The 17609-nt window shown below is 38.6% G+C and overlaps 1 long non-coding RNA gene across 3 annotated transcripts in view; it reads left to right on the top strand.

The window, feature by feature from the left end:
* Positions 1–669: 669 nt before the first annotated feature.
* The window catches only part of LOC129528220 (uncharacterized), a 357987-nt gene continuing 341047 nt past the window's right edge, over positions 670–17609 (top strand). The window contains exon 1 of one of the 3 annotated variants that reach the window (XR_008673449.2): positions 670–871. This is a non-coding gene — a long non-coding RNA (uncharacterized lncRNA). The remainder of the gene's footprint in view (positions 872–17609) is intronic. The other 2 variants (XR_008673447.2, XR_010131311.1) reach the window with 2 other exon arrangements.

Here is a 17609-nt window from a genome sequence, read left to right as displayed (position 1 = left end):
GAGTAGATGGGATTACAGGTGTGCACCACCCCACCCGGCTAATTTTTGTAGTTTTTGGCAGAGACGGGGTTTCACCGTCTTGGCCAGACTGGTCTTGAACTCCTGACCTCGTGATCCACCTGCCTTGGCCTCCCAAAATGCTGGGATTACAGGCATGAGCCACCGTGCCCGGCCAGCTTCCCTACTTTTGAGGTTTTGGGACTCGGACTGGCTGCCTTGCTCCTCAGCTTGCAGATGGCGTATTGTGGGAGTTCACGTTGTGATCGTGTGAGTCAATACTCCTTCATAAACTCCCCTTTATATATACATCAATCCTATTAGTCCTGTCCCTCGAGAGAACCCTGACTATAAATATATATATATGCAAATTTCTTACATCCTCGTGCTAAATTGATCTCTTTATCATTATGTAATAATCTTCCTTGCCTCTTTTTATGTCTTTTGACTTAATGTTTATTTTATCTAAGTTTAACTACTCCTGCACACTTTTGGTTTCTGTTAATGTGGAATATCTTTTCCTATCTCTTCACTTTCAGTCTGTGTGCGTCTTTACAGGCAAATTAAGTTTCTTTTTTTTTTTTTTTTTTTTTGAGACGGAGTCTCGCTCCTCCGCCCAGGCTGGAGTGCAGTGGCGCGCGGCTCATTGCAAGCTCCGCCTCCCGGTTTCACGTCATTCTCCTGCGTCAGCCTCCCGAGTAGCTGAGACTACAGGCGCCTGCCACCATGCCCGGCTAATTTTTTGCGTTTTTAGTAGAGACGGGGTTTCACCGTGTTAGCCAGGATGGTCTCTATCTCCTGAGCTTGTGATCTGCCTGCCTCAGCCTTCCGAAGTGCCGGGATTACAAGCGTGAGCCACCATTCCCGGCCCAAAGTAAGTTTCTTTTAGACAGCAAATATTTGTCTTTGAAAAAAAAATCCATTCAGGCAGTCTGCATCTTTTAATTGGGAAATTTCAGCTATTTACATTCAAGATTGTTACTGATAGGTGAGGAGTTACTCCCAGCATTTTGTTTGTTTTCTGGTTTTTCATATCCTTTGTTCCTTTCTTCCCCTTTTATTGTTTACCACTATGATTTGGTGATCTGGTATAGTGTTAACATTTGATTTCAGTCTCTTTCTCATTTTTGTATTTGGTCTACCAAGTGAGCTTTATATTTTGTGTATTTTCATGAGGGTAAATATCTTCCTTTTACTTCCAGATGTAGAACTCCCCTAAGAATTTTTATAGGGCTTGTCTCGTGGTGATGAATTTCCTGTTTTTGCTTATTTGGAAAAGACTTTATTTCTCCTTCATTTTTTGAAGATAGCTTTGTTGGGTAAGGTATATTGGCTGGCTGGTTTTTTTCTTTCTACATTTTAAATGTATCATTCTATTTTCTTGTGGCCTATAAGGTTTCTGCTGAGAAATACCCGTTATTCTGATAGGGATTCCTTTGTATGTGGTTTGATACTTTTGATGTTTTTAGAATTTGCTCTTTGTCTTTGGCTTTTGATAGTTTGAGTGCAATATGCCTTGGAGAAGACCTCTTTAGATTGAATCTATCTGGGGTCTTTAAGCTTATTGTATCTGTGTTTCTACATCTCTTGCATGACTTGAGAAGTTTTCAGTTATTATTTCATTAAATGGGTTTTCTATGCCTTTGTCCATTTCTTCTGCATCTGAAACTCCCAAATTAAAAAATATATATATAGTTGTTTTATGGTGTTCTATATGTCACATAAGCTTTTTTCCTTTATTTAGTTTTCTTTTTCTAAATGGGTTATTTGAAAAGACCTGTCTTCAAGTTCAGAAATTCTTTCTTCTGCTTGATCTAGTCTCTTGTTGAAGCTCATGACTGTGTTCTTTAAATTTATTTTTTGAATTCTTAAGTTCTGGGATTCCTGTTTGGTTCTTTTAAAATTATATTTACCTCTTTGTTAAATTTCTCATCAAATCATGACTTTTATTTCTGATTTCTTTCTGTTGTTTTTCTGTGTTCTCTTGTAGCACAGAGTTTTAAAAATTTCCTTATTTAATAGATGTATTTATAGTGTTGGTTGGGTAGGGTGCTTTGCCTTTGATTTTTGGTGGGTGCGGGAGTGTAGTCTTTATATGATTTCTCTGGCTGTAATCAATGTCAGTAGTGTCTGTTCATTCCTTACAGCCTTAACTTCAGTTGTTAGTAGAGACTGTAGCAAGGCTCTGTTGGGTATGGAAATGCAAGGTGGGCTGGTCCTTAGGCACCAGTGGTGGCAGCAGCAGTCAGGGCATGCTGGTCCTTGGGCTCCTGTGCAGTGGACACGGGCACCAGCAGTGGTGGATCTGAGTGAGTCAGTCCTCAGACCTCCTGGCAGCATGCTCAGGTGCTGTGGTATCAGCAGAGGGCTAGGCAGGCAGGTCTTTCGGATCCTTGCAGCATGGCATTGGTGGTGGCAGTAGTGGTGGCAGCTCAACCCTCAGGCCCTTGAGTAGCATATGCAGACACCAGCAGTGGTGATAGCAGGCTGTTCCCCAGGCTCCCGAGTGGTGTGTAGGGGTGGGCACCAGCAAGGTGGTGGCAGTCTGGGGCAGGCCAGTCTTTGGGCTGCTGGGAAGCACATGTAGGCACCAGCAGTGGGCAAGGTAGGCTTGTCGCTTTGCCCCTGGATGGTATGTGCATGCACTGCTGATGGTAGGCAGGGTGGGTTGGTCCCCATGCTCCTGAATAGTGTGCACTGACAGCAGTGGCAGGCAGACCATGCCCAACTTCAGGCTGTCAAAAAGTGTGCAAGGGCTCTGGCAGTGGCGGTCAGGGAGGGTATCTCCTCAGGCCCCTGGACTATAGGTACCACTAGTTGTGGGTGGAGCACGTCAATCTCTGGGCCCCCATACAGTGAGCTCAGGCACCATGAATGATGGTTGTAAGCAGGTCAGGAACGTCCTCAGGCCCTTAAAGGCATGGGCTGATAGTCGTGGCAATGGGTAGGACAGGCCTATTCTCAGACCCCAGGATGGTGCACTGGCAGGCTGATCCTCAGTCCCGCTGAAGGCAGGTATGAGTATGTGGCATCCTTGCTGCTGCTGGGCGGGGAGGAATTGCTGTTAAAGGCAGCAGTCCTGTCAGGCAGCTCTCAGGCTCTGAGGAGCACAAACTTTGGCTGCCTTTCTTTTGAAGAAAGCTTCCCTGGTATGCCACACTGCCTATTCCCCAGGGGTGCAGCATACTGTGTGGCACACTAGAGTGCTAGGCACCTAGGCTCACTGCTGGGTCCAGCTGGCATCACAATGCTGCAACCTTCTAGGTGGACATGGGGGGATGTCAGCTGGGCTTCAAGGATGTTGGGATTCAGGAGCTGCTGGGCCCTAGGATAGCATGTTGTCTGGTAGGAGTTGGGCTCCCATAATGGTGTGGTCAGATGCAGCTGCTTGTGTCCTGTGGAATACATGGGACCCAGCACCAACTTGATGGTAACTTGCAACAGTGCCATCACGTGGACTCCAGGCAGCTCCCAATGTTAGTCTCAGGGCCCAGGAATGCTGAGGGGCTCTCCCGTGACTAGGATTCCAGGAGTCTGTGGGGGAATGTGGATTGCTGAGGATCTCTCACTTTTTCCCCGAAATAGGGAGTTCCTCCTGGCTCTGAGCCAGTCTTGGCTGAGCTGGCTGTTTTGTGGTGGAGGCGAGTGCTGGCCTCTGGTCAGTCATGTTCCTCCCTTCCCTTACTCTAACAGTCACCTCTCAAAACCCAAATTTGTTCTGGAATCATTTGAAAAGAGCAGTTGAAATTATGGAAGCTTTCTGGGGCATGCAGTTATGCCAAGACAGAAAGACTGAGTTGTCACTGCCTGTCCTGGTATTAAAGATAGAGTGACAGACTTCCTGTAAGTAAGAGGGCAAATGACGCATGTCACTTTCACTACGCTATGCTGCCAACGAAGATGGGTGCTTTCTCTTTTCTTAAAAAAAAAAAAAAGGCAAATATTTACTATCCTGGTTATTGTGAAAATATTTCACTTTCTGCTGTCCCAGTACAGCTTTATTTGATTGCAAAGCCTTATGTGCTCCACCCTAAGGAAGGAAATAATGAACAGATCTTTCTTTTCTTAATTATGTATGTAACTAACTCTGTTAGAAGTGTGTTTCCTATAACGAGGCACCGATACCTATTTTGCCAAATATGCAGCCCGAAAATTCCACTGGGGGGTAAGACTATTCTAAAGTGTGGACTATAAAATAAAAATGAAAAATCTATTTAATATATCCATACCAACAATCTAATATATGTACTATTTTTAAAGACCCTAAAATATGAGCACTCAAAACTGGTGTAAAATGGTTTAAAAAGTTTCAATGGCTTTGCTTTTTCCAGTGAGATTGAAAATTTGCTGCAGTATACACTGTGGGAAGTTACAACATTTACAATGAGAGTGAGTGCAACCAGGGACCTTACATTTGTCAGTTTCTCCTATTTCTTTCCAGTCTGCTTTTAGATTCCTCAATAATGTTGCATGCTAACATAATTTCCCACTGCTTGGAAACAACACATACTCAGAAATCCCTCATTTTAATTAAAAGACTCTTACTGAACTAAGAGGTCTTGTCAGGACGATCTTTTTATGTCAACTGCCTGTTCTCACTACAGATTAATTACAGATAAAATGATTTGGGGGATTTGTGAGAGGGCTATTTTTCATCTTTGTTAATATTGTTCTTTCTTTTTTACTATGTATAAACAGCAAATACACTGGCTATGAAAGAACATTAGGTACCATCCATTAGGTATGATCTATTATTGAGTATTTTTACAGAATTCCTACCACTTGTGAGATTAAGATGACATTTTTCGGTAAGGTGATCATTCTTTATGCAAAGGAACACTATCAAGAAAATGAAAACCAAATGAGAGCAACAAGAGAAAGACTCTTCCTTTTGGATTAGTTACTTCAGACATACACAAACAAAACACATCCAGGCAACCAAATAAGTATTAAAAACACCAATGGTGTTTTATCCAAATTAGATTAGAAGCCACTTAGGAAAGGTGTTATAGGAAAGTACAAATGAATCCAAGGAAGGTTGGTGAGTTTTCAGTGATAATGAAAGTTGATGTTGATCCTTGATCCCTGGAATATATGGTACCTCATGACCCTCACATATAAAGAAATGGCTCTACCCCATGGATGTTGTCAATTATCAGAGGTCACTCTATGGAATGCCTGCCCTGACTGTCAGGGGTCCAGCCAGATTCTTACAATCCCCATGTAATGTGTAGAGAACGTCACTCTAAATGATGGGGCTAGTGAGAACAGAACATCTCTGCTGTCATCTCTGGAAACTGTCACTCTGGCAAGCCTTTTCTTATCTTCCCTGTGTCACTCTGTATTTTCCCTTTCATGACTCATTCCTTCCAATTTTCTGTTTCATCTCTTTCCACTATGCCCTCTAGAGTCCGACTATGCCAAAAGCAGGAACAAAGAAAAAAAAATTCTCTTTAATTATGAAATTCCACACAAAATGCTGTATCTTGGCTGTATTAGTCTGTTTTTGTATTGCTATAAAGAAATACATGAGACTGGGTAATTTATAAAGAGAAGAGGTTTAATTGGCTCACGCTTCCACAGGCTGTAAAGGAAGCATGAAGCTGGCACCTGCTCGGCTTCTGGGGAGGTCTCAGGAAATTTTCAGTCGTGGTGGAAGGTGAAGGGGAAGCAGGCACATCTTCCATGGCTGGAGAAGGAGGAAGAAAGAGAGGGGAACGTTGCTACATACTTGTAAACAACCAGAACTTGCGAAAACTCTATCACAAGACCAGCACTAGGGGAATGGTGCTAAAGCATTAGAAACCACCCCCATGATCCAATCACTTCCCACCAGCCCCCACCTCCAGCATTGGGGATTACATTTCGACATGAGATTTGGGTGGGGACACAGATTCAAACCCTATCATTGGCCTTACCTTATTTCTGGGTTTTTCTCAAGTTAATAACTTCCCTTGAAACTATCCAATAATGTCTTCTAATTTTGAGTGAGAAGGTTGCAGGCGGTGGTCTATATTCTAAGTCTTTATTTCAAGCTCAGATTATTCTTCCTTCACCTTAAGGGAAGAAAATAATTCAAAATTAAAGACAAGACCTTCTTTGAGTTCCATAATTTCTGGCTATGCTTCCATCTCATCTCTTTATTGTGATGATAAACTTCTGTGTTGACATTTACCCCAGACTCTGGACTTTCTTTCTCTGACTCCTGGATCCTGGCTACATTTCGTCTTTGAATATTCCCACCTGCAGAGCCTGAGCTCCAGCCACACTGAACCACTTGCTTTCTCCAAATGTTCCACGCTTTCTTCAGCTTCCCTGCTTTTATGCCTCTTGCTCCTTCTTCTTTTGACTCTACGGGTCTCCTCCCCACTCACACCTTCTCTTGCTTAATAACTTCTACTTTTCCCTCGTCTTCAAACCTTTCCTTGGAATGGTTGTCCCTCTTCTGCCAGAGTGTTCTTACTGCTTGTTGATGCTCTTCACTAAACTGTATTGCTCTTTGAGGGTATAGTCTGTGCTGTGTCTCTTTCTACTGTATGTCAGAGCTACCATACAGTAGAGGTAGAATGCCTGTTTGCTCAGAGAATGAATGAGTGAACAAAGGAGGCCTTTGATAATTTAGGCAACTCATGATCCAGGTGTGGAAGGTGTGGAAGTTACTGCTCCCTCCCCAGCCATTAAACAGCAGTAGATGTCAATGACTCCCAAAATCTGCTTAATGAAGATTCACATGTTTTTCCTAACTCACTCAAATTTGTCTTTAATTTAACAGTTATTCCTCTTGACTTCTGGCTTGGCATTTAGGGTTCCTTTCAGTTGTAAATCCAAACAAGTACAATAAGGCCAATAGGCAAAGAAAGAGGCAATTGTGCTAGTAATAGCATGCCTAAGACTACATCTCAGCTTGAGCTTTGGCAAACTAAGCCTTAGGCCATGGTTTGGTTGGTTTCTACTTCTCTGCTTCTAAACTTCCTTCTTCAAATCATTAATTTTATCGGAACTTTTTGGGACATGGATCAGAAGAAACAAGTCTCCAAAAGGACTGAGTGAAAAGGCCAAATGGTAATCGTATATCTTGGGATTTCTTGTTATATTATATTGTATCCTGAATTTGGGTCATGGCTAAACATATATTTTCATACACACACACACATATACACACACACACACACACACACATGACTAATATATTCATTGATTGGTGTATAGATGCTAAATACATGTCTTGAAGTTGAGATCACAGAAATTCAGTTTCATGGAATTAGTTATCATAGCACTGATTGATATTGGGACAGGAAAAAAGAAAACAATCTTCAGTATCACTTAGAAATATATATATCTCTCTCTCAAGGTTTTATATATGTATATATATGTATGTATGTATATATATATATATATGTATATATCTATCTCAAGATTGTGAGCACAACTATTTAAATATCTTGTCTAATTTTTCTGTAATTTTCCTGATGAACTTTTCAGTAAGATGGAACTTTAAATTGATGGGTCATACCTCCTTAGTGTTTTCTAGGTGTCTCAGAAAAATGTTTTGGTTTCATCTCTTGACCTTTGAGAGATTCCAAGAATAGCCATTATTTTTAATGCTGGATGACTAAGGGCAAATCCTAGTGGATGAAACATCCTAGTTCTCATGAGCCTCTGAGATTTTTACATTCCTATGTTTATTCTAATCATTTTGCAAGTGATTTTAGTTTGTCTAATTTCGAGGATGACTTGAAAATCATAACTAGAATTTTTTATTATATTCTGTTCTCTTTTAATCATACCTGGTTTCCTTAGTTAAAGTCAACTTTACAAAAGGCAAGGATGCCCAGAAACTTGCAGAAAGTTCCATGTTAATGAGAAGTAACGTGAAAACCTCTCCACACTATATTTAACAATCTAAATTGATTTTTTTTCAATACTCTGTATGCACATGGATGTCTTTTATGGTTGTGTATGAGCTTATATAAAACAGAAGTATAAATACACTGTGAGCCTCACCCATGTGTTATGTCTACTATCTGATCTCAAATTTTCAAGAGGTGATAAGAAATTTGCTCAGGGAACAAGACATTTTGTGTTATTGTGCATTGATCTTTCTGCCTAAAATTTAGTTTCCATTTAGATAAAGTCATAATATGATTTTAAGGTTACATCAGTTAGTTTGAAAGCAGCAGAGAATGTCTCTGGCCAATTGTAACCAGCAGACATGTATTGAAATTGAAATGACATGTAGGGATCACAGCACTGGTGGGAACCTAGAGGACCAGGCTGAGTAGGCATCAAGCAGCAAACTGTAAAAAATTCCAGTGATAATTTTGAATACATTAAAATTAGAAATGTCTACAAAAATATTACTTTTAACACGTAGAAAAAATGTTGAGATTCAGAAGCAAATATATCAAGTTATCATAATTGAAAATAAATTATTCAGAATATATTAAGAATTTTTAAAATCAGTAAGAAAAGTACAAAATAATAGATAAGCATAGAAAGGAAATGAGCAGGTAGTTGGCAGAAGAAGAAAACCAAATATCTAATAAAAATAAGATGTTCAACTCCATTGGAAAGAAAGAAAATGAAAATGAGATTTTATTTCAGGCCCATCAACTTGAACAAGATGACAAGACCTGAAAATGCTGTGTGGTTGAGGGTCTGGAATAAGGGTACCACTTGTACGCTGCTGGTGGTACTTTAAACTTGTGAATAATCTTGTAGAGTGTCCTGGTGATAGCTGGTAAAGCTGCAGAAACTTTCACCACATGGTACTCTGTTTCTACCGCTAGATGTGTACTTTAAAGCATCTCTTGCACATGTTTGTGTGGCGATATGCATAAGAATGGAATAGATAGAGATAGCTCATGTGGAGATATGCATAAGAATGGCAGCTTTTTATGTGAAGGCAATATTATTGAAAAAACATAAATATCTGTACACAGGAGAGTAAATTATTTGTGATATGTGCATATAATGGGAGATCATCAAAAGGATAAAATTAAACTAAAATTATCTATATCAATATGCATGCATTTTCACAAAATATTATTTTGATTGAAAGAAGTTGCAGAACAACATGTAACATTTGGCCATCGGACAAAAGCCACAGTGGAATTTTTTCTGTTAGGGAAACCTCAGCTTTTCAATACTTCCAACTGATTAAGTTAGGCCCATCCAGAGGAGATCCAGATAATCTCCCTTGCTTAGAGTCTACTGACTAGGGACTCCTACATCTGCAACATCCCTTCACAGCACACCCACTCAGACAAATATTCCATTGACTAACTGGGAACTCTATCCTAGCCAAACTGACATCTCAAAAACATCATGAGATTTTTACAAGATTAATAACATATTCAAACCTTCTATCAGTCAGATTGGGAAGTCAGAGTTTTCTACATCATCACTGGGCACTTTAAGGACACAGCCATATGTTGGGTTGGGGGTAGGCACCTGATACCGACCAGCAGCACCTAGCAAGCATTTAGAAAATAATTGTTGAATGAACCAATTAATAGATTTGAGTGAAACAGAATCTTGGGGGACAGCTGTATCAGGCACAAGTACTTTTGTGAAGTTGTTGCTGGGGAGAACATAATAAAAAGAACTGTCAGTTTTAAGCATTTTTTCCCTCAGCCTTTAGTCACGCTGTGACAAGAGCAAGGCTTTCTCATTGTCTCCAAAATAATTCTGTTTTCATCTTTCGATAATATTGTATGGGGGAAGAATTTCTCCAGCCGTCTGCTGTGTTAAACTAGTATCTCATTAGATATTAATAGGTGTTCTGTGAAAGACAGGGTCTAGGGTAAAAAAATATATATGGTAAAAAATTAACCAGGATAAGCTAGGTAATAATCAATACATCTTAGTAGCTTAAAACAAATAAAACTTATTTCCCACCCATTGTGGGTTAGCTGCAGCCTCGGCTCTGTGTCACTGCTCTTGACCTGACTCTAGGAGCCAGTTGGACAGAGAAGCCACATGTGGCGTCATGTATGTTGCTGTTGCAAAGATTGAATTGAGCATGCACCATGCACAGCACCCACAGACTCTTAAAGCCTCTGTGTAGAAGTGGCACATATCACTTCTGCTCATCTTTCATTCATCACATCTTTTCATGGCCCAGCCTTGAGACAGGTAGGGTAGAGTAGGGCAGATAGATGGTCCCACAGAGAGGTGGACTTCATATAGTGCACCAAAAAATTAAACCATAGGGCTTCACAGAACATAGAAATTACTAAAATGCATTCTAAATACCAGTGAACACTGTTAATCTACTGCCAGAGCTATCGTGTGCAGTACTAACCAATTTATAAGTCACAGAATCTTTCCTTCTACCTATGAGAAGGAATATAGTATAGGTACTTAAATTCATAGGCTCTGATGTCACACTGCTTGTGTTCAAATTGCACCTCTGATTTGCTAGTGACTTTGAGCAAGGTACTTAGCTTTCTTAACCTTCAGTTACATCAGTATTGTCTCTTATCTTAAAAGTTTCTGATGAGGACTAAATGACTATACATCCGTAACTCATTTCCTGGCAAGTTATAAGCTCTCAATAAAACTGAGGTAAAGTCTTATAGGATCAAGAGGTTCTGAAGGACACTAAAAAAATTTTTCTGGAATTTTGTGTTATTAGTTCATAAAATAAAATATTTTATTCCATGTGCTTTTAACATCAATAATTCATTATGTGATAGTGGGTAAAGGACTTCACTCCATGGAATAAAGGATTCCTGTAGGTTCTAATCAATGCTACTGAAGAGATCAGTATGAGCACGATAAGAAGATGGGTCAGGCACTGGAAGCCAGGGAAGGAGGGTGGCCAGAAAGGCTGACCGGGGAGCATTATATTTCCATTACAGAGAACCAGCAACAGTGAGTCTTTTGAAACTTCCCTTAAAATGTTTAGCAAACACCATATAGTATAGATAGAGTTATAATAGCATAATGGTTGATTATTCTTTACCAACAGAATGCTGGACATTTAAAGGGACAACATTATGGTTGCCTGATGACTGGCTCTCTTGTATTGATTTAATGCTCGGAAAGAGCATTTAAGAGCTGGCTAAAATGTGTCAAGTACCACTAAGTACATTATTGTCAGAATATTTGTTTTCTGCTGAGTTGTGTTATCTTTTCTTACTTGTTATGAAACAATTGCTAAGTGTTTAGATACAGAGCATATAGACAGAAAAATAACTATATTCAAAAATATGTTTGGAAGTACTGTTATCTTATTTAATTGATAACTTTAAGATTTGTAAATATTTATAAAGATTAAAATGTACATTTTACTGATTATAGATTGTTCTCAAGAATGTTGCTATACAGAATTACTGATCCCTAGAATTGTTTTGAGGTGAAGACATTTTTATGCTGGAATAAGTGAATACTTTCTACTTATTTAGAATTTAATGTTTTGCTGTTTTTATGTTACAGTTGATTAAAATTTTACTGTGTGGTTGCACACTTTCCAAATAAAAATGTTTGTTCTATTCCCCCCAAATAGGAGATCTAAAAAACTACAATAACTTATCAGAAAAATAAGATGTACTTTTATTCAATATTCATCAGTAGACTTCTCATGGAATTTTAATTTCTGAACCAAGAGATTAACCTTTATGGAACTGAAGAAGACTGAGTAATTTGCGTAATAATGGATTTCCCAGAGCTCCTGACTCACAATGCTCATGACTATTACAGTCTTGGTTGAAAGTGTGATATTTGATATTCCTTTCAGATTTGGGGGCTTAAACAATTCTCAACAAAAAGTGTCCTATTCTTTTCTGTGAATCAGTGTAAAATTTAGTCATGCTACACACTGCTTTGAATGAGTCCCAGAGATTCTGATATGTTGTGTCTTTGTTCTCGTTGGTTTCAAAGAACATCTTTATTTCTGCCTTCATTTCGTTATGTACCCAGTAGTCACTCAGGAGCAGGTTGTTTAGTTTCCATGAAGTTGAGCGGTTTTGAGTGAGATTCTTAAATCCTGAGTTCTAGTTTGATTGCACTGTGGTCTGAGAGATAGTTTGTTATAATTTGTGTTCTTTTACATTTGCTGAGGAGAGCTTTACTTCCAAGTATGTGGTCAATTTTGGAATAGGTGTGGTGTGGTGCTGAAAAAAATGTATATTCTGTTGATTTGGGGTGGAGAGTTCTGTAGATGTCTATTAGGTCCGCTTGGTGCAGAGCTGAGTTCAATTCCTGGGTATCCTTGTTGACTTTCTGTCTCGTTGATCTGTCTAATGTTGATAGTGGGGTGTTAAACTCTCCCATTATTAATGTGTGGGAGTCTAAGTCTCTTTGTAGGTCACTCAGGACTTGCTTTATGAATCTGGGTGCTCCTGTGTTGGGTGCATATATATTTAGGATAGTTAGCTCTTCTTGTTGAATTGATCCCTTTACCATTATGTAATGGCCTTCTTTGTCTCTTTCAATCTTTGTTGGTTTAAAGTCTGTTTTATCAGAGACTAGGATTGCAACCCCTGCCTTTTTTTGTTTTCCATTTGCTTGGTAGATCTTCCTCCATCCTTTTATTTTGAGCCTATGTGTGTCTCTGCACGTGAGATGGGTTTCCTGAATACAGCACACTGATGGGTCTTGACTCTTTATCCAATTTGCCAGTCTGTGTCTTTTAATTGGGAAATTTATAGCACTAAATGCCCACAAGAGAAAGCAGGAAAGATCCAAAATTGACACCCTAACATCACAATTAAAAGAACTAGAAAAGCAAGAGCAAACACATTCAAAAGCTAGCAGAAGGCAAGAAATAACTAAAATCAGAGCAGAACTGAAGGAAATAGAGACACAAAAAACCCTTCAAAAAATCAATGAATCCAGGAGCTGGTTTTTTGAAAGGATCAACAAAATGGATAGACCGCTAGCAAGACTACTAAAGAAAACAAGAGAGAAGAATCAAATAGACGCAATAAAAAATGATAAAGGGGATATCACCACCGATCCCACAGAAATACAAACTACCATCAGAGAATACTACAAACACCTCTACGCAAATAAACTAGAAAATCTAGAAGAAATGGATAAATTCCTCGACACATACACTGTCCCAAGACTAAACCAGGAAGAAATTGAATCTCTGAATAGACCAATAACAGGATCTGAAATTGTGGCAATAATCAATAGCTTACCAACCAAAAAGAGTCCAGGGCCAGATGGATTCACAGCCGAATTCTACCAGAGGTACAAGGAGGAACTGGTACCATTCCTTCTGAAACTATTCCAATCAATAGAAAAAGAGGGAATCCTCCCTAACTCATTTTATGAGGCCAGCATCATTCTGATACCAAAGCCAGGCAGAGACACAACCAAAAAAGAGAATTTTAGACCAATATCCTTGATGAACATTGATGCAAAAATCCTCAATAAAATACTGGCAAACTGAATCCAGCAGCACATCAAAAAGCTTATCCACCATGATCAAGTGGGCTTCATCCCTGGGATGCAAGGCTGGTTCAATATACGCAAATCAATAAATGTAATCCAGCATATAAACAGAGCCAAAGACAAAAACCACATGATTATCTCAATAGATGCAGAAAAAGCCTTTGACAAAATTCAACAACCCTTCATGCTAAAAACTCTCAATAAATTAGGTATAGATGGGACGTATTTCAAAATAATAAGAGCTATCTATGACAAACCCACAGCCAATATCATAGTGAATGGGCAAAAACTGGAAGCATTCCCTTTGAAAACTGGCACAAGTCAGGGATGCCCTCTCTCACCACTCCTATTCAACGTAGTGTTGGAAGTTCTGGCCAGGGCAATTAGGCAGGAGGAGGAAATAAAGGGTATTCAATTAGGAAAAGAGGAAATCAAATTGTCCCTGTTTGCAGATGACATGATTGTATATCTAGAAAACCCCATTGTCTCAGCCCAAAATCTCCTTAAGCTAATAAGCAACTTTGGCAAAGTCTCAGGATACAAAATCAATGTACAAAAATCACAAGCATTCTTATACACCAACAACAGACAAACAGCCAAATCATGAGTGAACTCCCATTCCAATTTATTCTTCAAAGAGAATAAAATACCTAGGAATCCAACTTATAAGGGATGTGAAGGACCTCTTCAAGGAGAACTACAAACCACTGCTCAAGGAAATAAAAGAGGATACAAAGAAATGGAAGAATATTCCATGCTCATGGGTAGGAAGAATCAATATCGTGAAAATGGCCATACTGCCCAAGGTAATTTACAGATTCAATGCCATCCCCATCAAGCTACCAATGCCTTTCTTCACAGAATTGGAAAAAACTACTTTAAAGTTCATATGGAACCAAAAAAGAGCCCACATCGCCAAGTCAATCCTAAGCCAAAAGAACAAAGCTGGAGGCATCACACTACCTGACTTCAAACTATACTACAAGGCTACAGTAACCAAAACAGCATGGTACTGGTACCAAAACAGAGATATAGATCAATGGAACAGAACAGAGCCCTCAGAAATAATGCCACATATCTACAACTATCTGATCTTTGACAAACCTGAGAAAAACAAGCAATGGGGAAAGGATTCCCTATTTAATAAATGGTGCTGGGAAAACTGGCTAGCCATATGGAGAAAGCTGAAACTGGATCCCTTCCTTACACCTTATACAAAAATCAATTCAAGATGGATTAAAGAGTTAAACGTTAGACCTAAAACCATAAAAACCCTAGAAGAAAACCTAGGCATTACCATTCAGGACACAGGCATGGGCAAGGACTTCATGTCTAAAACACCAAAAGGAATGGCAACAAAAGACAAAATTGACAAATGGGATTTGATTAAACTAAAGAGCTTCTGCACAGCAAAAGAAACTACCATCAGAGTGAACAGGCAACCTACAAAATGGGAGAAAATTTTCACAACCTACTCATCTGACAAAGGGCTAATATCCAGAATCTACAATGAACTCAAACAAATTTACAAGAAAAAAGTAAACAACCCCATCAAAAAGTGGGTGAAGGACATGAACAGACACTTCTCAAAAGAAGACATTTATGCAGCCAAAAAACACATGAAAAAATGCTCATCATCACTGGCCATCAGAGAAATGCAAATCAAAACTGCAATGAGATACCATCTCACACCAGTTAGAATGGCAATCATTAAAAAGTCAGGAAACAACAGGTGCTGGAGAGGATGTGGAGAAATAGGAACACTTTGACACTGTTGGTGGGACTGTAAACTAGTTCAACCATTGTGGAAGTCAGTGTGGCGATTCCTCAGGGATCTAGAACTGGAAATACCATTTGACCCAGCCATCCCATTACTGGGTATATACCCAAAGGACTATAAATCATGCTGCTATAAAGACAGATGCACACGTATGTTTATTGCGGCACTATTCACAATAGCAAAGACTTGGAACCAACCCAAATGTCCAACAATGATAGACTGGATTAAGAAAATGTGGCACATATACACCATGGAATACTGTGCAGCCGTAAAAAATGATGAGTTCATGTCCTTTGTAGGGACATGGATGAAACTGGAAATCATCATTCTCAGTAAAGTATCGCAAGAACAAAAAACCAAACACCACATATTCTCACTCATAGGTGGGAATTGAACAATGAGATCACATGGACACAGGAAGGGGAATATCACACTCTGGGGACTGTTGTGGGGTGGGGGGAGGGGGGAGGGATAGCATTGGGAGATATACCTAATGCTAGATGACGAGTTAGTGGGTGCAGCGCACCAGCAGGGCACATGTATACATATGTAACTAACCTGCACGATGTGCACATGTACCCTAAAACTTAAAGTATAATAATAAAAAAAAATTTAGTCATGCTAAAGAAAGGATACATCAGAAAATCTTGCTCTCTAAAAATGTTTGTCAATGAAAAACAAAGTGGTTAATCAGTTGTCCATGGAAATATGCAATATTTTATCATGGTTCCTAATCTCAAAAAGTTAATAGATAATGTTGTGTCAGATAAACACATGGGGGAAATTTGAGTACCTGAATTTTACATTGAGTAAAATAATATTTAACACTGTTTATCTTTCAGGTAGAATAAGCTTAATAAGGATAGTCCTTTTGGAACCTCAAGGTAAACTGTGACTATTAAATGGTAAATATAAAGTTATATGTCTTACTTTTTCAAAGAAATTGAGAACATATATATGTAATATATACACACTATATAAAAGTATATATTATATATGTATACATACACACACAGAGATAAGAGTTAGAGACAGAGGTGAATTATCTAATATTCAATAGTTTGGGGCTAATAAATGAAGAAGCTATTCAGTCCACTATCTCATGCCCAAAGTTCATGATCAACATTTTGGAGGAGACTCAAAGGACTCTGAAATTTTTGTCATCATGGCAGATACTGACTAAGAAATACAAGTTGTAAGTATTTGCCTTTGTGTTAAACTCATTTGAAACTTTCTTCTTTTTTCCTGGAACTATTTCTTTATGAGTGGACACTGAACCATTTGAGCGATCTATGTCAAATTATTGGCCTTCGTCCCTCATTCATTTCTTAGCATTCATTTCTCAGTTGTGCAGAGGGCTGGTGTTTCAACTCTATGAGTGGATTAATTGACTGAATCATTACTGAAAACCTTTAGCATCTATTTGCTATGGTATACATAATGCATTCTGAAAGTATATTTTGAATTTACCCATATTTTTAAAATGATTCTGATCAATACTGAATGATAAAATTGAATATTGAACTCTATGATTATAATAGGCTAACATTTGTCTTTCATGTAAATAACTGGTGGTACATTTCTTTAACACACCCCAACACAGAGTACTGTCTCAGCTGAACTCCCGTATGACTTACTATCTATAACGTATGTACACACTTTAGTGCTTTGCTCTGTAGCTGTAGGTGTGTGCATCTCATCAGTCTTTTAAGATTATAAGCCTATGGAGTGCCAGACTGAGATTATATACATCTTCACATTTTTAAATATTTCTAAATAACCCACACCATATCTTGAACAATATAGGAGCTTAAAAGACATTTCCCAATAAATGAAACAAAAAAGAAAAATGATAATTTGTTATTGGATTTATTCTAAATGTTCAAATATGATAAAAATGTATTTGACTTTAAATTAAAGCAAGAGGAAAATGAAGTGAATTGCAAATTCCTGTTCAAATGAAAATATTTTAATTCTAATATAAATCCCAGAATACTTTAAATCTTATGTCCTAACAATAAACGAATATGAAGTAAAATACTCAAATTTCCTTTAAGAATTGAAGTGTGGATGTATATATTTAAGTTAGATTTTGATTTTGAAAAATTATGTCTTGTGTTTTCTCATTACTGAATTAAGTTTAAAAGACCATTTCTAGGATAGATGCTGTTTGAAGATTTGATGATAGATTCTGGGATCCAAACCAAAGCATTGCTCATTATGGGCATAGCTCAATCCCTGTTCAAAGACATTGGGATTCTCTGGTTGTTCATACCTTAGGAGTAAGTCACAGAAAGGACAAGTTAAAATGTATGCATTGCAGGACATGGTGGCTCAAGTCTATAGTCCCAGATACTTTGGAAGCTGAAGTAGGAGAAGCCCTCGAGCCTGGGAATTCTAAGCCAGTCTGGATAACATAGAGAGA

The sequence above is a fragment of the Gorilla gorilla genome, chromosome 17 (genome assembly GCF_029281585.2).
Source record: "Gorilla gorilla gorilla isolate KB3781 chromosome 17, NHGRI_mGorGor1-v2.1_pri, whole genome shotgun sequence".
NCBI lineage: Eukaryota > Metazoa > Chordata > Mammalia > Primates > Hominidae > Gorilla > Gorilla gorilla.
This window is presented reverse-complemented; position numbering and strand designations above follow the sequence as displayed.